Source organism: Aquila chrysaetos (genome assembly GCF_900496995.4).
Source record: "Aquila chrysaetos chrysaetos chromosome W unlocalized genomic scaffold, bAquChr1.4 W_unloc_1, whole genome shotgun sequence".
Taxonomy (NCBI): domain Eukaryota; kingdom Metazoa; phylum Chordata; class Aves; order Accipitriformes; family Accipitridae; genus Aquila; species Aquila chrysaetos.
In genome coordinates this window covers 4,061,529-4,086,218 of record NW_024470321.1, presented here as the reverse complement: position 1 = coordinate 4,086,218, position 24,690 = coordinate 4,061,529, and the positions used below count along the sequence as shown (strand labels likewise).

The 24,690-nt window shown below is 45.4% G+C and overlaps 1 protein-coding gene across 2 annotated transcripts in view; it reads right to left on the bottom strand.

The window, feature by feature from the left end:
- The window catches only part of LOC121232871 (cAMP-specific 3',5'-cyclic phosphodiesterase 4D-like), a 294,635-nt gene that overhangs the window by 76,992 nt on the left and 192,953 nt on the right, over positions 1 to 24,690 (bottom strand). The gene's annotated exons all lie outside the window — the stretch shown is intronic.

Genomic DNA, 24,690 nt, shown 5'->3' with positions numbered 1-24,690 from the left:
GTGCGATATTGCCGCCGGTGCACCGTCGTGGTAGCAATTGGCACTTGTTGTTCTTCAACCTTCAGCAACCCCACAACCGAAGGGTCTTGAGAGAGACCAGGCAGGGTAGACAGCTGTTCAATCTCCTCCGTCTCCAAGGCAGCTATACCAAAAGCCCAACGGTACCCTTTTGGGTCCTTGAAATACCCCCTCCTGAGATAATCTATACCAAGGATGCACGGGGCCTCTGGGCCAGTTGCAATGGGGTGTTTATGCCACTCATTGCCAGTTAGACTCATTTCAGCTTCCAATACGGTTAGCTCTTGGGATCCCCCTGTCACACCAGAGATACAGATGGGTTCTGCCCCTTTATAACTTGATGGCATTAGGGTGCATTGTGCACCAGTGTCCACTAGAGCCTTATATTCCTGTGGGTCTGATGTGCCAGGCCATCGAATCCACACTGTCCAGTAGACTCGGTTGTCCCTCTCCTCCACCTGGCTGGAGGCAGGGCCCCTCTAATCCTGGTCAGCGTATCCGTTACTCACTTTTCGTGAATGTGAATCAGAAGTCCCTTCTAGAGGATCAGAAATGAGATCAGCCCTTCTACTCTGTCTGGGGGACTGCTCATAGGAAACTGGAGCAGCAGTTTTCCAAGAAGAATCCTCTTTTTTGATTGCTTTTTCTCGCAACTCCTGTACCTGTGCATGCAGGACTGAGGTAGGTTTTCCATCCCACTTCCTCATGTCCTCTCCATGGTCACGCAGGTAAAACCACAGGTTAGCCCGTCGTGTGTACTTTCTCTCTCCTCTCTCTTGGGCAGAGGAATGCTTACTCCCAATAGCTGCGATGCGGGCCTGTACAGGTGGGGAGGAGGACATTGTAGGGTACGGCGTTCGGAAGATCTCGCGATGTCACGGAAAGGTAGAAGGCTAGTCGTCGCCTCCCTATGACGTATCAGTAATCCCACTTACCGTTGTTAGTAGAAAAGGAATTAACTGCGCAATAAAAGAGGAAGTTGACGCTCACACCGTGTGTGTTATCTGTCTGTTCCCTGATCCAGGTCGACCAGTGATCTAATCACGGCACCTTGATATGTAGCAACGCTACAGGACATATCCACTTTGAATTGCTGGAACTCTCGGGACAATTCCTCTACAGCCAAGACACAGGCCCGTAGGGAGGAAGAGAGACTTCCTTCGTATTGCCGGAGTTGGACAGCCAATTCATCCACCGTTTGTCCATGGCCTTCTTTCCAGGACATTACTGCCAATGAGTTGGCATAGGTTGGTGGTGCACTTTGTAGAAACTTCCGCCACATCGGTTGTGTGCATTGGACATCATCTGGATCTGTGGGTGACTGCCCATTTTCCGAATCATTATAAATCACCTCCAGCACAGCTAATTCCCTCAGGTACTGGATACCTCTCTCCATGGTGGTCCACTTGCCTTGGTGACATGTAACTTCATCCTTGAAGGGGTATCTTTCCTTTACACCTAACAGAAGTCGCCTCCAGAGGCTGAGGACTTGTGTTTTTCTCCCAATCGCCTTGTCGATGCCCCCTTCCCTAGACAGAGATCCCAACTGCTTGGCTTCCTTACCCTCTAATTCCACACTACTAGCCCCATTATCCCAGCATCAGAGCAGCCAGGTAACAATGTGCTCACCTGGGTGGCGGCTAAAATCTTTTCGCATGTCACGCAACTCACTCAGGGATAGAGATCGGGTGATGATTTCAGGTTCTGCCTCTTCCTCCTGTTCTCGCGATGACCCTGGTTCATCTTCATCTCTCACTAAGTGAACTGATTTCTTTGTGTGTTTCTTTTTCTGTACAGGGGCGACTGATACCGGCACAGGTTGGTTCTCTGGTTTAGCTGCAGTATCTGTCACCGGGGTTGGGGTAGCCATGCTGCCTGTTGCCAGGGTTGGGGTAGCCACGGTGCCTGTTGTCAGGGTTGGGGTAGCCACGGTGCCTGTTGCCCTGTTTTCCATCTTTTCCCCTTTTTCCCCCGAGGGTGCTGCCTAATATCAAGCAGTGTTTGGTAGATACTGGCCAGGGCCCAGCACAGTGCAGCGAGTTGTACGTCTTTGGAATAGCCACAGCATTTTCCTTTCAAATATTCTACCACTTCATGAGGGTTCTGTAGTTGTTCGGGAGTGAACTTCCAAGCCACTGGGGGTGAGAAGTTCTCTAGATACCTGCCCATATCCTCCCACATGCCGTGCCACCCATGAATATCCAGCTTTGGGGCAGATCTCTGGGTGGTACTCTTAAAGAGCCTTTTTGTAGCCCTAAACAAGACCTGAAACATATTCAGGAGGCATAGCACTAACAGCACGCTGGCTTGCGCATCCCAAGGATATTCAAAATTCTCAAAAGCTGTTGTAATTAGTCGGAAGGAGAGAAGGGAGGCGAACGGACGGGGGGGAGTATCCCTCCCTAACTTCCCCATGGATTGGCTGTAATTACCAATAAAATCCGATAGAAGGTGCCCAAAGTATGGAAATGATATCACTGCCTCATACAGATACCAGCTTAACCTCATGACCAGTGATGTAATCATTTCACAAGTCGACATTGCCCAGTACAGCAAAATGATAATCCCGATCCCTCTCCCAGAGGTGATAAATGTAACTACAGGCAATACATAGAGCATATAAGAACTTACAAAATGCCACCATGTGAACAAATGAACCAACATTGTGACTAACATCTATTTATCTAATCTAAGAAATGCATATGACAAATTTGTTTCAACACACTCTGGCCAGATCTGTCGTTATCTCAACCCTTCGTGCCCCACGTTGGGCGCCAAAAAAAGACTGTCGTGGTTTCAGCCCAGCCGGTAACAAAGGACCACGCAGCCGTTCGCTCACTCCTCCCGCCCCCCTCCGGTGGGATAGGGAGGAGAATCAGAAAAGAGAAAAGGAAAAAAAACCGGAACCTCGAGGGTTGAGATAAGGACAATTTACTGGGACAACACAAAAAAAAAAAGGTTACAACAACAACAACGGTACTAATGAAAGAGTATACAAAAAGAGTGATGCACAGTGCAACTGCTCACCCACCCGGAACCCGACACTCCGCCACTTCCCCCACCGAAAGTCGAAAGTCGAGAGAGCGAGCCCTCCCCCCAGCCCGCTCCCCATTTATATACTGAGCATGATGTCACATGGTATGGAATAGCCCCTTGGCTAGTTCAGGTCAGCTGCCCCGGCTATGCCCCCCCACCTCCCAGGTTCCTGTGAAAATTAACTCTATCCCAGCTGAACCCAGGACAATGTATCAAAACATGTAAAGGACCATACTGCGCAGAATCACCTGAGGAGGGTCAAGTAGCGGACAAGTGAGGAAGACTATGGAAGACCACCAGAGGACTCCTGAAGACCACCAGAGACCTTCAATGCGCCTGCGTAAAGGACATTTGCATACGCTAATAGTTTCCCAGAAAACTAATTAATATGTATAACATTTCTCGGAAATCTAGTGAATATGTATGTGGAACATGTACTTAACCTGCAGAATTAGGCCCGACGGTGTGCACGATAGGTGGAGCGATCCCCCGTGCATCCAGCGCTGCCAATAAAGAATACCTACTTAATAGTTAATCAAACTATTGTGTTAGCTTCTTTGAATCAGTATATTAATTGCAACTCTGATATTTCTTATCTATAATAAAAGATCCAAATCAATCAAATTTAACTGGAAGGTCTGCTTCCAGTTTAACTTTTCTTTGTCCTTTTGCTTTCCCTTTCCAAATAAAGCCAACAGCAAAAATACATAAATAAGCCAGCAGCCTTTTCCCTAGCAATTACAAGCACAGGGTTTAGTTTCAGCTGGGATAGAGTTAATTGTCTTCCTAGTAGCTGGTACAGTGCTATGTTTTGAGTTCAGTATGAGAAGAATGTTGATAACACTGATGTTTTCAGTTGTTGCTAGTAGTGTTTAGACTAATGTCAAGGATTTTTCAGCTTCTCATGTCCAGCCAGCGAGAAAGCTGGAGGGGCACAAGAAGTTGGCACAGGACACAGCCAGGGCACCTGACCCAAACTGGCCAACAGGGTATTCCATACCATGTGACGTCCCATCTAGTATAGGAACTGGGAAGTGGGGGCGGGGAATCGCCACTGGGGTGACTAGCTGGGTGCCGGTCGGCGGGTGGTGAGCAATTGCACCGCGCATCATTTGTACATTCCAATCCTTTCATTATTGCTGTTGTCATTTTGTTAGTGTTATCATTATCATTATTAGTTTCTTCTTTTCTGTTCTATTAAACTGTTCTTATCTCAACCCGTGGGTTTTGCTGCTTTTTTCCCGATTTTCTCCCCCATCCCACTGGGTGGGGGGGAGTGAATGAGCGGCTGGGTGGTGCTTAGTTGCTGGCTGGGGTTAAACCACGACAATATCTTACAGTCTAACCTTGATTACAGCAGCATGCTACTATGAATACAATGCAGGATTTCTTGGCTCTAAATACTGTCACAAGGAGCCACAAGTAGCTAGATACTTATCATGCCTTTCAGTAGCCATGAATTCCACCTTTGTTATTAAGCAAAGAGTTATGAAGTACTCATGTCCATGAAGCCTTTTCCAAGCAAAACCTTTGAAACATTCAGTGTTTTTTGTAAATGCCATAGAAAGGCACACTGATGTTTGTATTTTAACTTTAAATAATTCAACTGCTAGAAAATACTTCATAATTTTCAAATCCTCTATTATGGTGGTTGAAAGTAAAGTTATTTTCCCACATCAAGTCCTAGTTATTTTACTCCATAACATTTTGTTTATATTATTCTGTGCCATTATGCTAAAAGGAAAGAATCTTTCATACTGTGGCATTTCCTATAATTAAAGAGGCTACAAAAAGGGCTGGTTGTGTGCTGGTATGGACCATTTGCTTAGATTTATGGAAAAAATTATCAAGTTATTAGTGACTGGAAAGCTACACAATCCTAGAAGAAGCTCAAAAGCTGAAAAGATTTAAATCATAGCAACCCTCAGAGATGCATCATTCCTCATATGTAGCTTCTACATTCAGGACTTTTTAAGAAGCAGAGAATATGAAATGAAGAAATCAATTAGTTTTTTCTAAAATTTAAAGTACAGACTGTATCTGTAAGATTAAGGGTTCCTGACTTGTTTTGGAGCCTTGAAATGCTACTGTGTTCTTTGTGTTTACCATTATGGGTCAAATCTAGGCTCCTTTCAGCTGGCACAGAACAGGATAGTCTGTGTGGTGTACTTCAGTTTGAGAAGAGCCCTGACAAACAGCAGAAAGGGCTCACCCCACCATCTAATTAGGAGGTTTCCAAATCACAAATGCCTGCTTGTCATGGCCCAGGGAGGCGAACGTTTGCCGTTGTGTACCTGCACAAGAAGGGGCTGCTCAGAACTCAGACCTTGAGCCTCACCCACCACATTTGCTTCTTTCTCAGCAACAGACCTACACCTCTATTGCTCCACCAAAGCCCCCACTTACTACCCCTGCAGAACAATGGGGCATTTCATGATTTTTCTCATTTGACACCAACCTGACAGCCCTATGGAAGCAGCACACATTTGCACAGAAGAGATTCAGCCACTATGAAACTGGCGCCACTACTCCATCCACTCATTTCTGAGAGGATAGAAGTGTTCATAAATGATAAGGAGGGGTTGGTGCAAGCCATCTGCACGAGAGCAAGTTTCACCCATTATCTCACTGTATGTCCTTGTGCAATACAGCCAACAAAGTGCTATCTCCTTGCTATATATATATATATCTACACCTCACTCATCACTGCAGTTACCCAAGGGCAAGTCTGCTGTTCTCAAGAAACATGAGTAGTCTTACATGGGAGCAAGTAAGGTTGTGCACAAGGAACAGCACTCCAACCCAGAGGTCCTAAAATTCCTTTAGGCTGGCTTCAGCTCATGAAAAGGAATGTGCCTGGGAAGGAAGCCCTTCCTTACCTCCACAGTCCTCTTTTCCTTTTCTCTTGTTATGAAGTACAACAAAATTGGGGAACCAGCACATATATGCATTAATTCAAATTCAGGCTCCCCAGCTCACCACTTTATCAGTATCCCTTCATTCTGTCACTGTACAAATTTAAATCCTTAATGAATAAAGTTTCCTGATGCTGCACCCAAGTTTTTTCTTGTGAACAGATGCCCTTTACTTAATTGTAATCTCCATCAGAAGTAGCACTCTGAAGAGCTAACCAAATCCTCTAATTTTCCTAGAAAGATCTGGGAACATAAGTGCAATGGCATTGCCAGACATTATATAAGAGGACTGTCACACAACAAACCCCATCAAGTTTTTCATCTGGATATCCACGCTCTTTAAATCTGAGAAGCAAAACAGAGATGCTGCCTGCTTTGCAACAATTTAGTCTTTTCTACTGTTGTTTCCAGCGCATATTATTCATGTGCAATAGCTGAAACCCAAGACAATGACTGATGTTTAAATCCTCTTAAATGGATATGACAACATTATCCTTTCCCTTAATTGGAAACAGGTCACTAATGAGTGGCTATGACAGAAGAGGATACAATTTTACCCTGGCTAAGCTTCCACATTTGGAAAAAGTATCACAAAAAATTATACTCCTACATATGAAATGCAATTTCTGAAGACAAGCTCCTAACCGTGTGATGAACCTGTCACCAAAGTTGGCAGCAACAATTCAAAAAGACAATACTAAAAACTAGTCTGTTAATAAAAGACTGAGCCAGTGGCATGAGCCATTTTTATTAGTTCTAGACTCAGCCTATCTAGGCTCCTACAAAGTTACTAACCACCACAGGACTTAAGCTTTTCCACAGAATAAGACAAAGATAAGAGAGATGAATGGACTAAGTCCGGAGTCAGAGCCTGTCCTGAGCTCCATATATTCTGGGCACATAAGGAGCAATGGGGAAACCCAGAGAGCTGCTCTCAGCCTGCAGGAACAAGATGCTGCTTCTCCATCCAGTGGCCGGTGCCTGTGAAGAGCTGCCAAGAGGTGGGCGCCTTCTGGCCCCACTCCTCTTGCCCTAGCGAGGGTCACGCAGGAATGCGGGCAGCCCGGGCTCTCCCCTGCCCCTCGGAAAACCCAGCAGCGGTAAAACACCACTTCTATTTAAAACATGTAAGGGAATTTATACATGGTCCATTATTTGAACTAAGTAATTAGTTTAGCCTCACTCTTTCCCCAGATATTACGTTACTCAGTTCCCCGTTGCCTGTGTGAGCCTTTTAATGCTTGTCACGACCCAGACTGGACAGACCAGGGAGGGGTCATGTTGAATTCGGAATTCCCTCGGGCTAAATTAAGGTGAAACGACACCAAACAATCAGTTTAAACATTTTATTCATGGCAGAAGCAAACTGAACTTGGGAGGCATAACAGTAGGTGGCAGGGTTTCTCTCAACAGGAATTGGCATGAAACTACCTCAGTAAACCGTGTAAGCCATGTAACCATATACATCAATTCAGGGAAGAAGGAGATCCCTCCCGTTGAGTCACAAGGTTCAGAGCAGACCCCCTTGCTTCCTACACTCCTCAGAGAGGAGCCTAATAGCAGCTGGATCCACTCTCAGTACCAGACTTGGTCAACGGTTTCTGTCTAAAGGGACGAGGTGTAGGGATTATGGAAAAGGAAAGAGAGAACAAGACAAAGAGAAAAAAAGGGAAAGAGAAAGATTTCACCGGTCTTGGGTCCAGCGCTGGTCCAGTCAGCCTAGGGGTCCAGTTCCAGTGGGCTTAAGCACATGGGGCATCAGTTTGTGTCCTTTTTTCATCCTTGCCCCTCCTTCGGGCGGGCACTCAAATTCATTAGGCTAATTAGGTGTCATGAGCAGTTTGTGAGCCTTTGGGAAATGGGTCCTTGGGCTTGGGGGTCATTTGGGGAGTAGCTTCCCCTTCCCTGCAGACATGATCTTTCACCATGCATGGTGAGCTGCCCTGCTCAGCACATCAGAACAGCATTATCAGAACAGGGAGCTGTGCACCCTCCAGCACTGCCCTCCCTCCCCAACCTGTTGCTGATGGATGCTGATCAGCTTCTTTTCACCTGTGGTTCCTTGCTAGGCAGGGTTCCTTGTTAAGCAGACTTCATCATTAAGAAGAACTTGCCCCCACCACAATGTTTGAGACATTAACTCTTTCAGTCTCTCACAACGCTGTAGAGGAAAATACTTTTTTGCAGCAGGAAAATGTGATTATAAACCAGCTCAAATTGGAAGGGGACTTCAGAAAGAAATGTAAAAGAAAAGTAACTGAGCAGATTTCAAGTTGTCTTTGTTTCCTTCAAGTGTAATTTACATTTACATTAAATGTTTACAGGTAGGAAATAATTTTTTTTTAAAGTATCATTAGGATTATTATTTGAGCATAAGTAATGGGTGACAAGTACAGGATCATAAACATAAACCAAGATCCCACTAACATTTGCACCACTTCTTACATTAGTGTAGTCTTTGGAAGTTAGATGGTAGATAACATTGATGCTTTGGGCATATTCACAGCACTCAAAAATTTCAGAAGGCTTTCTGAATAGTAACTAGCACTGTAACTATAAAGAAATAACTGTCTGTAAATAGACTTCTGCCTTAATCTGTGAGCATTTGCACATACTGGTACACAAGTTGGACAATGATAAGATAGTTTATACTTAAAAAGTAGCTTCATAGTTAACATGGTCAAACTAAATCACAGAATCATAGAATCATTTAGGTTGGAAAAGACCCTTAAGATCATTGAGTCCAACCACAAACCTAACACTGCCAAGTCCACCACTAAACCATGTCCCTAAGCACCACATCTACACGTCTTTTAAATACCTCCAGGGATGGCGAATCAAACACTTCCCTGGGCAGCCTGTTTCAATGCTTGATAACCCTTTTGGTGAAGAAACTGTTCCTAATATCCAATCTATACCTCCCCTGGCACAACTTGAGGCCATTTCCTCTCATCCAATCACTTGTTACTTGAGAAAAGAGACCAACACCCACCTCACTACAACCCCCCTTCAGGTAGTTGTAGAGAGTGATAAGGTCTCCCCTCAGCCTCCTCTTCTCCAGACTAAACAACCCCAGTTCCCTCAGCCGCTCCTCATAAGACTTGTACTCCAGGCCCCTCACCAGCTTTGTTGCCCTTCTCTGGACACGCTCCAGCACCTCAAAGTCTTTCCTGTAGTGAGGGGCCCAAAACTGAACACAGTACTCAAGGTGCGGCCTCACCAGTGCCGAGTACAGGGGAACAATCACTTCCATAGTCCTGCTGGCCACACTATTTCTGATACAAGCCAGGATGCTATTGGCTTCTTGGCCACCTGGGCACACTGCTGGCTCATATTCAGCCAGCTGTCAACCAGCACCCCCAGGTCTTTTTCCACCAGACAGCTTTCCAGCCACTCTTCCCCAAGCCTGTAGCACTGCATGGGGGTGTTGTGACCCAAGTGCAGGACCCGGCACTTGGCCTTGTTGAACCTCATACAATTGGCCTCGACCCATTGATCCAGCCTGTCCAGATCCCTCTGTAGAGCCTTCCTACCCTCAAGCAGATCAACACTCCCACCCAACTTGGTGTCGTCTGCAAATTTACTGAGGGTGCACTCGATCCCCTCATCCAGATAACTGCTAAAGATATTAAACAGAACTGGCCCCAATACTGAGCCCTGGGGAACACCACTTGTGACCAGCCGCCAACTGGATTTAACTCCATTCACCACCACTCTTTGGATCCGGCCATCCAGCCAGTTTTTTACCCAGCGAAGAATACGCCCGTCCAAGCCATGAGCAGCCAGTTTCTCCAGGAGAATGCTGTGGGAAATGGTGTCAAAAGCTTTACTGAAGACCAGGTAAACAACATCCAGAGCCTTCCCCTCATCCACTAAGTGGGTCATCTTGTCATAAAAGGAGATCAGGTTAATCAAGCAGGACCTCCCTTTAATAAACCCATGCTGACTGGGCCTGATCAGCTGCTTGTCCTGTACGTGCTGTGCGATGGTAGTTAAGATGATCTGCTCCATAACCTTCCCTGGAACTGAGGACAGGCTGACAGGCCTGTAGTTCCCCGGATCCTCCTTCCAGCCTGTTGTGGTTTAACCCCAGCCAGCAACTAAGAACCACGCAGCCACTCCATCATTCCCCCTCCGCAACTGGACAGGGGAGAGAAAATATAACAAAAGGCTCGTGCGTCGAGATAAGGACAGAGAGAGATCACTCAACCAATTACCGTCACTGGCAAAACAGACTCAGCTTGGGGAAAATTAATTTATTACAATGAGAATCAGAGTAGGGTAATGAGAAATAAAACCAAATCTAAAGATACCTTCCCCCCACCCCTCCCTTCTTCCCAGGCACATCTTCAATCCTGGATTCTCTACCTACCCCCCCAGTGGTGCAGGGGGACAGTGAATGGGGGTTACGATCAGTTTATCACACATTGTCTCTGCTGCTCAATCCTCCTCATGGGCAGGACTTCTCATACTCTTCCCCTGCTCCAGCGTGGGGTCCCTCCCACAGGAGACAGTCCTCCACGAACTTCTCCAACGTGGATCCTTCCCACGGGCTGCAGTTCTTCAAAAACTGCTCCAGCATGGGTCTCTTCCACGGTGTGCAGTCCTTCAGGAACAGACTGCTCCAGTGTGGGTCCCCCGCAGGGTCACAAGTCCTGCCAGAAAACCTGCTCCAGCGTGGGCTCCTCTCTCCACGGGTCCACAGGTCTTGCCAGGAACCTGCTCCAGCGCGGGCTTCCCATGGGGTCGCAGCCTCCTTCGGGCATCCACCTGCTCTGGCGTGTGGTCCTCCACAGGCTGCAGGTGGATATCTGCTCCACCGTGGACCTCCATGGGCTGCAGGGGGACAGCCTGCCTCACCATCATCTTCACCACGGGCTGCAGGGGAATCTCTGCTCCAGCGCCTGGAGCACCTCCTCCCCCTCCTTCTTCACTGACCTTGGTGTCTGCAGGGTTGTTTCTCTCACATGTTCTCACTCTTCTCTCCAGCTGCAGTTTCTGTGCCCCAGCAACTTTTTTTCCCCTCTTAAATATGATATCCCAGAGGCGCTACCACTGTTGCTGATTGGCTCGGCTTTGGCCAGCGGCGGGTCCATCTTGGAGCCGGCTGGCATTGGCTCTGTTGGACATAGGGGAAGCTTCTCACAGAAGCCACCCCTGTAGCCCCCCCGCTACCAAAACGTTGCCACGCAGACCCAATACACAGCCCTTCTTGTAGATGGGTGTCACATTTGCCAATCTCTAGTCAACTGGGACCTCCTCGGTTAGCCAGGACTCCTGCTCCTGATAAAGGATTGAATGTGGCTTGGTGAGCACTTCTGCCAGCTCCCTCAGTACCCTTGGGTGGATCCCATCCGGCCCCCATAGACTTCTGTGTGTCTAAGTAGTGTAGCATGTCACTCCCCTTGGATTATGGGGGCTTCATTCTGCTCCCCGTCCCTGTCTTCCAGCTCAGGGGGCTGGGTACCCCAAGAACAACTGGTCTTACTATTAAAGACTGAGGCAAAGAAGACATTAAGTACTGTGAGAGACTGAATTGTTATCTCAAGCCATTTGTCTCAAAGATTGTTTGTTGTGAGAGACTGGACTGTCATCTCAAGCCATTCCTCTCAAGGACTGTTTGCTGTGACGAGCCATTTGTCTCTGAGATGGCTTGTTTAAGCAGGGCACTCCTCTGTCCATAAGGACCATTACCAGGCCACTGAGGCATCCAGGGGAGGAGACAGGCCAGAGCCAGCTGAAGCATGCAGGAATGTGGAGACTACCATTCTCATGGAAACTGTACTCTTTGAGATAACGTACTGGTTTCTGGTTTTGATCACACGAAAGTCGTGTGATAGACGAAACCTGTAGCACGTGAACAGTGCATGAACTGTATGTATGTGCATGCATCGGACTATGCCCTGTAAAAAACCGTGGAGACAAGCCGTGGTGTGCACCCACCACCGAAGATCTGAAGACTGAGGACCAATGGGATGCCGCTGGATCCATAGTGGTGACTATCCTTGCAACTCTATCTTGACTGCTTGCTTGATTTCTGCCTTTTCTTCCATTCTATCCTATTGCTACTATTTTCTACTTTTGATATTTTTGATAATAAAAGCTGTTTTGGGTATACGGCATTTGACCTCATTTGTGTCTTAATCTCGCTCTTGGGATCATATTGAAACCTTCCCCGACATTGGATTGGGACAAGTACCTCAGCCTTTTCCTCATCCTTTGTCACTATGTTTCCCCCCACATCCAATAAAGGATGGAGGTTGTCCTTATCCCTCCTTTTGTTGATAATGTAGTTATAGAAACATTTTTTATTGTCTTTTACCACAGTAGCCAGATTAAGTTCTAGTTGGGCTTTGGCCCTTCTAATTTTCTCCCTGCATAACCTCACGACATCCTTGTAGTCCTCCTGAGTTGCCTGCCCCTTCTTCCAAAGGTCATAAAATCTCTTGGTTTTTTTCCTGAGTTCCAGCCAAAGCTCTCTGTTCAGCCAGGCCGGTCTTCTTCCCCGCCAGCTTGTCTTTTGGCCTGCTCCTGCACCTTTAAGATTTCCTTCTTGAAGAATGTCCAGCCTTCCTGGGCTCCTTTGCCCTTCAGGCCTGCCTCCCAAGGGATTCTGTCAACCAGGCCCCTAAACAGGCCAAAGTCTGCCCTCCAGAAGTCCAAGGTAGCACTTCTGCTAACCACATTCCTTACTTATCCGAGAATTGAAAACTATAATTTCATGATTGCTGTGCCCAAGACAGCCTGCAACCATCACATCACCCACAAGCCCTTCTCTGTTCACAAACAACAGGTCCGGCGGGGCGCCTTCCCTAGTTGGCTCACTCACCAGCTGTGTCAGGAAGTTATCTTCCACGCACTCCAGGAACCTAATGAAACCTAAATCTTCTTAGCTTTGATACCTAAAAAAGCTTCCTGGAGAACAGATATCCACATACATTTATAGTGGGAAAGAAATCCCCTGTGACCTTTTCCACACTCTTGTTCATTACTAGTTATCAGCAAATCCTGCAAAAATGCTGTCATCTGCAGTAAACTTAGAACTGAAACAGAAGCAACATGAATTGAAACTTTTCCATGTCTAAATTCAGATACTTGGACACACAAAAGCAACACACTAGAGATGTTTGCAAAATCACAATTACAGAAGTGAAAAAGACACTTTTGCATATCAGTTTCATTATAAGTATTCCTCCATGTTTGACTAATCTACAATTAGTGCTGTCTAGCAGAAAGTGGTTGCTACATCTATTATTGGCATTCTTCATTTATTTATTGTCTGTAACAGAATGACTTTAAGTCCAGATCCAGAATCAGGGACTTAAGCTAGGTACTGCAAAACCACATCTTCTCCCAGAGAATTTAAAATCTATGAATTTTTGCTTTTATCTTGTTTGGTAGAGAAATAAGAGGGGGTTATTCATTAAAAAAAAAAAAGAGCAAATGATTAAAAAAAAAAAATAGAGAACCATCACTCTGCAACCCGGAAATTTTAAAAAGATCATTTGCTTGTACAAGCGTATCAAAGTGTACCTGTGTCTGAAGTTAGAAATCACAATCATCAAGCAAGTACCCACATAAAAACTGTGATTTTCAACACATATTACTCACAATTCAGTTTAGCAGAAACTGATATGGGTTAGCATCTCTGGAAATCAGAACAGTTAAATAGAGGCATCTAATTATGCCTTGGGATCCTATCTTTGGTGACCCAAATTGGTAAATTATTTCCTAAAATTAATTTATTTCTGTTCAAAGAAGCATCACACAGAAAAACACAATAGAGCCACGGTCCACTGACGTTAGCAAATATTAACAGCACTATACTGGGTTTGGCTGGGATGGAGTTAATTTTCCCCATAGCAGCCCTCATAGTGCTGTGCTTTGTATTTGTAGCTAGAAAGGTGTTGATAACACACCAGTGTTTTGGCTACTGCTGAGCAGCGCTGGCACAGCATCAAGGCTGTCTCCCCAACATTTTTGCCCCCCCCTCAATGGCAGGCTGGGGGTGGGCAAGATCTTGGGAGGGGACATAGCCAAGACAGCTGACCCAAACTGACCAAAGGGATATTCCATACCATATGACGTCAGCTCAGATATAAAAGCTGAGAGAAAGGAGGAGGAGGGGGAGCATTCGTTATTATGACATTTGTCTTCCAGAGCAACCGCTACACATACTGAAGCCCTACTTCCCAGGAAGTGGCTGGACATCGCCTGCTGATGGGAAGTAGAGAATAAATCTTTTGTTTTTCGTTTGCTTCCGTGCGTGCTTTTGCTTTATTAAACTCCTTTTATCTTGACCCACGAGTTATCTTGACCCATCTTATTTTCTCCCCTTCCTGTCCTGCTGAGGAGGGGAGTGATAGAGCAGCTTGGTGGGCACCTGTCGGCTGGCCAAGGTCAACCCACCACAAGCACATAGTATAGAAAATAATTTTAGTCTATTTTCCAAATTTAAGATGCTTCTGTGTGGATTGTCCGGCTCATGGTTCACAAACGAGTTTCACCATGTCTAGTGCACACAGGCGACTCATGGGGGGGTTACAAAAGTGACCCAGCCTTGGATTGCCTTGAGGCCCTGTCTCTCTGCAGAGATGACTCTCATGGGGAGCTGTGTAGACAGCTTAGCCCTGGGTTGCCTGATAAACCCTAAACTAAACAGGGCAGTGGCTGTGCCATTCAAAGAACCAAAACCTGAACTGAGCCTTGAAATCCCTTAACAAATAGTATGCCCTGAGTCTCAATCCAACCACTATTCAGTTGCCTGAGGAAGCAAGGTTTTAAAAAAAAAAAAAAAAAAAAAAAAAAAAAAAGGCAAGCTGGAGAGTTTCAGCTTCAGTTTCAAATGACAACCTTGTGTATTCAAACAATCACAGACCAATGAAGGAAAGATAAGGGGAAACTCCACTCAGATATACACAATCCATTTAGGCATATATCATAATCCACTCATAGTCATACACACCATTCCACAAGTCAGGGGATAAAACCCCTAAGATTCAGGTTGGAAATGGGGGAGTCACTTCTCCAACTATACAGTTGGCTTGTGAAGGAGACCCTTCCCCTCCTTGATCGGGACGCTGGTCGAGGTAGCTTCCCTGGGATTGAGAGCCCTTACCTGGAGGGGTAAGTGAATATTGTTTATGCTTTAAGTTTGTAAACACGTGTGTGCTTGTGGTTGTCTGTGAGTTGCTTGTGGTTGTAATAGTGTACTACTCTTGCCTTAAAAATTGCAATAGTGCATTCCTCCATTGTATCTGTAACACCTGCAATAGTAGCGTGTTAAGTCTGTAAGTGAAGTTCAAATAAATCATTTGCTTGAACCTTGCAGTTAAGTCTTTTTCTGCCACATTAGCTTCTTATTTGTTTCCTAGTTTTGGAGCCATTCAAGATTTTACAGGTTTTCTCCACAAGTAATGAGGATGAGAAACTTCCTGTGCTTTTTATAAATAAGCTGGGATTCTCTTGTTAGTACCCAATTCCAGAAGCTGGTAATTTAAGAAAACACAAAGTACTGTAAGAATCATAACAACATAATGACAACTGATGATACTTTTAAATATTATGTCCTTTCGAAATCGGATTTATTTACAAACTACGCCTATGGGTGCATCACAGATCTATCCATCAGTTACTTCATGTGCAATGCCTCCAGGCACTTGGAAATCTGCTTATCACAGGGATGGCTGGGAAATGGGACATCTTCTGGATATTGCAGTCATCCTGGTCTAACTTCAGCAGCCAAGCATCATGGCTGGCTTCCTACAGAGCCAATCTAGAGCACATTTTCAAAGTTTTCAGGGTTATACTTACTGCCACAACATGCTGAGGCTCATCTGGAGACTGTGAAGAGCACACCATGCCTACTGCTTCAAGCAGTTTTAAGCAGGGAGAAGAGAAGAAGGATCTTTTTGTATATCTGCATCATCCTACTTTTAGTTATCCAAAGCTGGGAGCTGGCACATCACAGACTACTACTAATTGAGCACGAGGGGCATCTAAACAAAATAAATACCCTTGGACTGGGATATGCTAATGCGAGTCCTACGCAGGCATTACCGACAGTAAGGGGATTCCACACAGACACAATGGTTCAGACTGCCAACTCACTGCACAGGAGAGGGATCAGAGATAAGACTCACTTCCTGGCCTACTTCAGGCATTCAGGATGCACAATACTGTTTTTCTCCCTGGATTTTTTTCCTCTACTATGGCAGCCTTTGCACGATGTGCAAAAGCTTTTACCTGGTACAGAGCTCAGTTCTTATGCCACCCCTTATGCACGTGTTCACATAAATAAGGAAAACGAACACTGACAAAAATGTTGTTATATACAAAAAAAGAGGGGAAATAAATACGGGAAGTAGCTGAGAGTCTGGAAAAAAAAACCCCAGTCAATCAATCTTGTGAGCTAGTTCTTAAAGAAACCCAGAGAAAGGGAAAGAGGGAAACACAGTGATACACCATGTTACATACAAACAACATTGCTTTTCCTGATTTTCTCATCTGATTTTGCAGGACTTACTCTTGGGACATAGAACTGGGTACTCTTGAATATTCTTGCTGTACTGAAGTCTATGTCCTTAGCCTTTAGCAAAGTTGCTCTGCTTCAGTTTCTCTATAAACTAAAACAGCATCATTTACCTATACACCTTACAGAGATGTCACAGTTCGCAGTTATATTACAAAAGGTGCTATATAAATGCTGGATACGTTTTAATAATCAGGAATAAAATGATTCTTTAGTACAACCTCTTACACACCTAAAATTAAAATCCTCCTGCACTGAATTTTCTTACATTATTATATGGACTCGCTGATTTATATTCAGGATTGTTCACATTATGGTTAATGGCACTGATTTACTTACAACATTGAAAGATGTCACAGAGATTTCTATACAAAGGGGACAGATTTGGCAAAAAAAAAAAAAAAGGGGGAAAAAGTTTACCTTAAGGAATGAGTATGACCTGTAAAACTGAACAGTGGCTATTCCTTCCCAATACAGTAATCCCAGACTCCTTCTAAATACTGCAATATGAAAAAGTAAGTAGCAATAAAGTGCTTTAGACATGTAAATCCATATTTGATAGATCAAGCTGACTAAGGCAATATATTAACCGCAATATAAAACTCCAGTTCTGATGTAAAGCTCAGCATCATTCTTAGCGACCTTCAGATTAACTATAACAACTAGGCTTACTGTGTACCCCACGTGGATCCCATGTCTGCATGATCTTATGCTGGAAAAAACAAGATGACAAACTTTTTCTGAATGCAATTTCCTTTTCATTTGAATAAACACGTGTGAAGAATGCTTATCCTATAATCTATGGCAAGCTGTCCCGGTTTCGGCTGGGATACAGTTAATTTTCTTTCTAATAGCTGGTATAGTGTCATGTTTTGGTTTCAGTATGAAAAGAATGTTGATAACACTGATGTTTTCAGTTGTTGCTAAGTAATGTTTAGTCTAAAGTCAAGGATTTTTCAGCTTCTGATGCCCAGCCAGCAAGAAGGCTGGAGGGGCACAAGAAATGGGGAGGGGACACAGCCAGGGCAGCTGTCCCAAACTGGCCAAAGGGGTATTCCATACCATGTGATGTCATGCCCAGTATATAAACTGGGGGAAGGGGACCTGGGGGGATCGCTGCTCAGGAACTAACTGGGCATCGGTTGGCAGGTGGCAAGTAATTGCATTGTGCATCACTTGTTTTGTATATTCCAATCCCTTTATTATTACTATTGTCATTTTATTATTATTATTATCATTATTAGTTTCTTCCTTTCTGTTCTATTAAGCTGTTCTTATCTCAACCCATGAGTTTTACCTTTTTCCTTCCAATTCTCTCCCCCATCCCACTGGGTGGGGGGGACTGAGTGAGCGGCTGCGTGGTGCTTAGCTGCTGGCTGGAGTTAAACCATGACAGTCCATTTTTGGCACCCAAAGTGGGGCACAAAGGGTTGAGATAACAACAGACCTGACCAGAGCGTGTTAAAACGAATTCATTACAAGCATTCATTATATTGGTTTAATAGTCACTGGTCAAAATGTCGATTCATGAGCTCTTAGAGTTGTGGAGCTCGTTTTTAAAGTTCTGTTATGTATCACCTCGCTTGCTGTATGTAGTCCCTCTTCTGCTGCTTATCATCCATGGGAGGTGGATTAAGGTTTTCGCTTTGATGTATTGTGTAATACTGGCTTATGGTATGATAAAATTATCGGTCGAGGGACTAATCCAGTGTTTGCACTCAGCATTGTCATCACCTCTACACTTCGGGAGCCATCTGTGGGAAACTATTAATAATTACACCATTTACCTTTCCTCCTCAGAGAGGCAATCTATGGGAGACACACCTTTCCTCCCCTTTCCCTTCTCCTCCAGTCTAATTACAATGTCATTTGAGAATTTTGAAAAATTTGAATACCCTTGGGATGTTGAGACCAGCACGGTCCTAGCCCTAGTGCTAGGAATTAGCATGCTCCTGAATGTGGTTCAGCTCTTGTTTAAGGTTAAACAACTATTTAAGAAGATCACCCAGAGATCTGCCCCGAGGCTGGATAATTGTGAGTGGCAGGGTGTGTGGGGTAGTATGGGCAAGTTCCTAGGACAGTGGGCACCTCCAATGTTTTGGAAATTCACCTCTGAAAAAGTGCAGAAACCTGAAAAACTAGTAAAATATTTGGAAAAAGTATGCTGTCACCCTGACAATTCCAGGGAGTCACAAACCACTGCAATGTGCTGGGGCCTGCCCATGCCTATAGAGCCCTGTTCAACAATATTCAGTACCATCGAGGGGAAGAGAAGGTCTCTGGATCTAAAAAAAAGGCAACAGGCACTGCAGTCCCTCCAACCCCAGCGACAGGCACTGCAGCTGAACCAGAGAATCAACCTCTGCCAGTATCAGTTGCCCCCATACACAAGAAGAAATATCGAAAAAAAATCAGTTCGCTTAGCAAAGGATGAAGATGAGCCACGGTCATCACGGGAACAGGAGGAAGAGGCAGAACCAGAGGTAATCACCCGATCCCTATCCCTGAGTGAGCTGCGGGATACGCAAAAAGATTTTAGCTGTCGTCCAGTTGAGCACATTATGATCTGGCTGCTCCAATGCTGGGACAATGGGGCTAGTAGCCTGGATTTAGAAGGTAGGGAAGCCAAGCAGCTGGGATCGCTTGCCAGGGAAGGTGGCATTGACAAGGCAATTGGAAAAGGGACACAACCCATCAGCCTCTGGAGGCCACTCCTGTCAAGTGTGAAGGAAAGGTACCCCTTCAAGGAAGATGTTATATGTCAATCAGGCAAGTGGACCACTATGGAGAGAGGTATCCAACATGTGAAGGAATTAGCTGTGCTAGAGACGATTTATTATGACCCAGACAACCCACAATTACCCAAAGATCCAAAGTCCCATGCACACGACCCATGTGGCAGAAGTTTGTACGGAGCGCACCATCGTCCTATGCCAACTCACTGGCGATAACGACCTGGAAAGACGATGAGGCACCGACGGTGGATGAAGTGGCTCGCCAACTCCGGCAATACGAAGAAAATCTCTCCTCCTCCCTACAAGCCTGCATTTCGGCTGTGGAGAAGCTGTCCCAGAATTTCCAGCAATTCAAAGAGGATATGTCCTACACCCCACCTGTAAGGACCAATGTCTCAGCTATTAGGAGTGAGCGTTCCTCTGCCCGAGAGAGAGAATATAGAAGGTACACACCACAAGGTGCCCTGTGGTTTTACCTATGTGATCACGGAGAGAACGTGAGGAAACAGGATGGAAAACCTACCTCGTTCCTAGGTGCACAGGTACATGAGTTGCGAGGAAAAACCACCACAAAAGGGGATTCTACCAGGAAAAATGCCGCTCCACTTTCCAAACAGAGTAGAAGGGCTGATCTTATTTCTGATCCTCCTGAAGGGACTTCTGAGCCAATTTTACAAGAAGTGAATACTGGATACTCTGACCAGAATTAGAGGGGCCCTGCCTCCAGCCAGGTGGAGGAAAGGGATAACCGGGTCTATTGGACTGTGTGGATTCGATAGCCTGGCACATCAGACCCACAGGAGTACAAGGCTCTAGTAGACACCAGCGCACAGTGTACTCTAATGCCATCAAGTTATAAAGGGGCAGAACCCATCTGTATTTCTGGTGTGACAGGGGGATCCCAAGAGTTAACTGTATTGGAGGCTGAAGTAAGCCTAACTGGGAATGAATGGCAGAAACACACCATTGTGACTGGTCCAGAGGCTCCGTGCATCCTTGGCATAGACTATCTCAGGAGAGGGTATTTCAAGGACCCAAAGGGGTATCGATGGGCTTTTGGTATAGCTGCCTTGGAGACGGAGGGCACGGAACAGCTGTCTACCCTGCCTGGTCTCTCCCAAGACCCTTCGGTTGTGGGGTTGCTGAGGGTTGAAGAACAACAGGTGCCAATTGCTACCACGACGGTGCACCGGCAGCAATATCGCACCAACCGAGACTCCCTGATTCCCATCCACAAGTTGAGTCGCCAACTGGAGAGTCAAGGGGTGATCAGCAAAACTCGCTCACCCTTTAATAGTCCCATATGGCCAGTGTGAAAGTCTAATGGGGAATGGAGACTAAACAGTTGACTATCGTGGCCTGAATGAAGTCACGCCACCGCTGAGTGCTGCTGTGCTGGACACTCTAGAACTTCAATACAAACTGGAATCAAAGGCAGCCAAGTGGTATGCCACATTTGACATTGCTAATGCGTTTTTCTCAATCCCTCTGGCAGTGGAGTGCAGGCCACCGTTTGCTTTCACTTGGAGGGGTGTCCAATACACTTGGAATCGACTGCCCCAGGGGTGGAAACACAGCCCCACCATTTGCCATGGAGTGATCCAGACTGCACTGGAAAAGGGTGAAGCTCCAGAACACCTGCAGTACATTGATGACATCATCATATGGGGCAACACAGCAGAAGTTCTTTTTGAGAAAGGGAAGAAAGTAATCCAAATTCTTCTGAAAGCCGGTTTTGCCATAAAACAAAGTAAAGGTCAAGCGACCTGCACGGAAGATGCAGCTTTTAGGAATAAAATGGCAAGATGGATGTCGTCAGATCCCAATGGATATGATAAAAAAAATAGCAGCTATGTCTCTACCAAATAGTAAAAAGGAAACACAGGCTTTCTTAGGAGTTGTGGGTTTTTGGAGAATGCATATTCCAAATTATAGTCTGATTGTAATCCCTCTCTATCAAGTGACCCGGAAGAAGAATGATTTTAAATGGCGCCCTGAACAACAACAAGCCTTTGAACAAATTAAACGGGAGATTGTTCATGCAGTAGCCTGTCGTGGTTTAATCCCAGCCAGCAACTAAGCACCACCCAGCCGCTCACTCACTCCCCCCACCCAGTGGGATGGGGGAGAAAATCGGGAAAAAAGCAGCAAAACCCACGGGTTGAGATAAGAACAGTTTAATAGAACAGAAAAGAAGAAACTAATAATGATAATGATAACACTAATAAAATGACAACAGCAATAATGAAAGGATTGGAATGTACAAATGATGCGCAGTGCAATTGCTCACCACCCACCGACCGACACCCAGCTAGTCCCCCGAGGGGTGATTCCCCGCCCCCACTTCCCAGTTCCTATACTGGATGGGACGTCCCATGGTATGGAATACCCTGTTGGCCAGTTTGGGTCAGGTGCCCTGGCTGTGTCCTGTGCCAACTTCTTGTGCCCCTCCAGCTTTCTCGCTGGCTGGGCATGAGAAGCTGAAAAATCCTTGACATTAGTCTAAACACTACTAGCAGCAACTGAAAACATCAGTGTTACCAACATTCTTCACATACTGAACTCAAAACATAGCACCGTACCAGCTACTAGGAAGACAGTTAACTCTATCCCAGCTGAAACTAGGACATAGCCCATGGGCCAGTCCGGGCAGGACAAGATGTTAAAAATGTGCTCTATACTGCAGCTGGGGAGAATGGCCCTACCTGGAGCCTCTGGCAGAAAGCACCTGGGGAGACCCGAGGCCGACCCCTGGGGTTTTGGAGTCGGGGATACAGAGGATCTGAGGCTCGCTATACTCCAACTGAAAAAGAGATATTGGCAGCGTACAAAGGAGTTTGAGCTGCCTCAGAAGTGGTTGGTACTGAAACACAGCTCCTCTTAGCACCCCGACTGCCAGTGCTGGGCTGGATGTTCAAAGGGAGGGTCTCCTCTACACATCATGCAACTGATGCCATGTGGAGTAAGTGGGTCGCACTGATCACACAACGGGCTCGCATAGGAAACCCCAGTCGCCCAGGAATTGTGGAAGTGATCATGGACTGGCCAGAAGGCAAAGATTTTGGAATGTCGCCAGAGGAGGAGGTGACACGGGCTGAAGAGGCCCCACTGTATAATAAACTGCCAGAAAATGAGAGGCAATATGCCCTGTTCACTGATGGGTCCTGTCGCATTGTGGGAAAACATCGGAGGTGGAAGGCTGCTGTATGGAGTCCTACACGACAAGTCGCAGAAACTGCTGAAGGAGAAGGTGAATCGAGTCAGTTTGCAGAGGTGAAAGCCATCCAGCTAGCGTTAGACATTGCTGAAAGAGAGAAGTGGCCAGTGCTCTATCTCTATACTGACTCATGGATGGTGGCAAATGCCCTGTGGGGGTGGTTACAGCAATGGAAGCAGAGCAACTGGCAGTGCAGAGGTAAACTCATCTGGGCTGCCGCACTGTGGCAAGATATTGCTGTTCGGATAGAGAAGCTAGTGGTAAAAGTACGTCATGTAGATGCTCATGTACCCAAGAGTCGGGCCACTGAAGAACATCAAAACAACCAGCAGGTGGATCAAGCTGCCAAGATTGAAGTGTCTCAGGTGGACCTGGACTGGCAACATAGGGGTGAGCTATTTATAATTCGGGGTGGCCCTGCCCAGTCAGAACTTTTTTTACTGTAGAAGGGGATAAAGTCCCTGTGGTGCACATAACAAATATGTTAGGGAAGACAGTCTGGGTTACTCCTGCCTCAGGCAAAGGTAAACCCATTCATGGGATTGCTTTTGCTCAAGGACCTGGGTGCACTTGGTGGGTGATGCAAAAGGATGGGGAAGTCCGATGTGTGCCTCAAGGGGATTTGATTTTAGGTGAGAATAGCCAATGAATTAAATTGTATGATGTTAGTTGCTATATAACCCTGCTACTGTATGTTATCATTACTATAATTGTTATATGCTATATCCATAGTACTACAGTAAGAATCACTTAGATCAAGCAAGAATGAACTGTGATAAAACTGAGCAAAGCGCAGTAGTGATGGAACCAGAACTGACTTCTTCATGCAAACAATCCAACGGTGCACACCATCCTCCTGCTGCGTCCAATGTCACCTGCTCGTCACACCGCACTGAAGCCCAATCCTGCTCTGCTGACTGAGAGGACTTTGCACCATCCCTCCTGCCCAGAAAGACTGGTATGACAGATGGAGCCCAAAGTTGGGGACTAAATGAACCCAACATCGGGGACTAAATTAACCCAACAAACATTTTATAAACATGGCCCATAAACTAAGGGAATGATATCTGTGTGTGTGTGTGTATACATATATATATCTCTCTCAATGGATGGAAAAGGTGGTGATGATTGACTAGGAAGTAACGGAAAGTATGGGAACTGAGCATGATGTAAATGGTATAGAATAAGGGGTGGATATTGTCCTGGTTTCAGCTGGGATAGTTAATTGCCTTCCTAGTAGCTGGTACAGTGCTATGTTTTGTTTTCAGTATGAGAAGAATGTTGATAACGCTGATGTTTTCAGTTGTTGCTAAGTAGTGTTTAGTCTAAAGTCAAGGATTTTTCAGCTTCTGATGCCCAGCCAGCAAGAAGGCTGGAGGGGCACAAGAAGTTGGGAGGGGACACAGCCAGGGCAGCTGACCCAAACACCTCACATCTTACGTACAGGCTGAGTTGAACATGGACTTAAAAACAGTCAAGAAACAGCAGATATTTGGTAAGGGCAATCAAAGCAAGACAGCAGAATTTTAAAAAGGCATAAGCTGAGTCAAAAAACACTTATTTTTTTACTTTAAAAAAATCCTAATTGCAACTAAAATGGTAAAAAGGTGCTAAAATGTAGATCATCTGCTTTCACAGACATAAATGTGGCAAACCCAGCCCATTTATTTGCTTTAATTAAAACCTTCTTCTTCTCTCTCATTGTACATGTAGCTCCTCAAATACTCAGAATAGCTGTTGATGACAAATATAAAAATAAATTCTAAAGCAAGGCAGCAGGCTTATTAATTTGGCTTTTAAAATTAACTCCAGAAACTTAACAACATATTGTTTCTAAACCAAAATCATGAAAGAAAGCATACTTATGAATGGAACATGTGAAAACTCTTGAAACTCCAAAAAACCAAACGCACACACATAGTTTTCAGTTACAGCAGAGACCAGCACATAGTCCTCATCTAATACACATCCTCAACTTCCAGGAAGGGAAGGAAGGGTGCAATTTGTCTCAGAAACACACCTCTGGATCTAGGTGTCTATCATGACTATTGCGATGGCACCTCGGTTCTGAGCATATTCCTTCATAACAAATCGTGTTATGAGAGCTATTAGCATTTCTATTTACAAATAAAACTCAGTCTGCAGCACCCATGGAATCAAGAACTACCTTTATTACCTTTTTCATACTACTACTTTCTACATCATTTTCTAGGAAAGAGCCCTAGTTCAGAATGGGAT